Source organism: Teleopsis dalmanni, chromosome 2 (genome assembly GCF_002237135.1).
Source record: "Teleopsis dalmanni isolate 2A chromosome 2, ASM223713v2, whole genome shotgun sequence".
Lineage (NCBI taxonomy): Eukaryota > Metazoa > Arthropoda > Insecta > Diptera > Diopsidae > Teleopsis > Teleopsis dalmanni.
The window spans coordinates 230,873,626-230,874,698 of NC_051847.1; positions in this window are offsets into that span (position 1 = coordinate 230,873,626).

Sequence of the window (1,073 nt, forward strand, 5' to 3'; positions counted from 1 at the left end):
CTCTTCTTAAGTGGTCATTTGTATTCATTCAGTAGATGCAGCATATAAATTTAGATTTGTTTTAGTATATTCCACAGCCATAATAGAATAGAATTTTTAACTTACTATATAAGACAAAACTTTGAATCACAATAGATATTACGATTGACGGGTATGTTCCCTTAATCAAATCTGCTAAAATAAATATAACCGTAAAATGTTTATTCAATATCAGATATTTATCCAAATTAACAACAATAAAGTTTAGAATTAAAAAAAAATACAAAACCGACTACATAACTTTTTCAATGCAGATAACAATAATCAATAACCAATAATCTTATAGAAATAACTTAATACCAGAATAAGGTCTGGTATCTATTGGCGATGAAATATAGTCATTGTTTAATCTGTCCTCAGAAAAAACCGCGTTATTTTCGAACAATGTAACAAGTTTAGCCTCAAGTATACTTTTGATTACTAAAAAAGACTCTTCAAATTCCAAAAAAAATCCTCTGCTAAGTGTTTATACTGTGGTCTTAAACAAATCTTTATATGTAATAAATAAATTAGAACAAATTATCCTTCGAAATTACAATAATCTGATCGACAAAGCCTTTAAAATACGTCTTGATTTACTTTACAATAATGAAATGCTGTAAAATATTATACTGATACCTTAAAATAGCAATTGAACCACAAAAGCAAATAGACATCCATTAGATCTTAAATCAATTTTTTCCAAATCACAACTAGTGTTCATGACTACGAACTAATGCTTTCACCCAATTATATTATATTTCCACATACTATATATTGTATGTAAACAGCAGAACAGTATTTACTTCTAGTTTATCAAGTTTCTGTTTTTACATTGTTCGATAAATGTCCTCTTCCGAGGCTAATGCGTGCGGAGATATTTTTGTGCGCATTTTAATGTTTAAATGCATAAAATTTACATTTCATATTTAGTAAATACGCCTGGAGGCCTTACACGAGGTACTGCGAACTCCAACGGTGGATTCCAAGTGACCAAAACTTAAAACATACAATGTCGTAGATAGAGTCAACAAATCACTACTAAATAACAACAA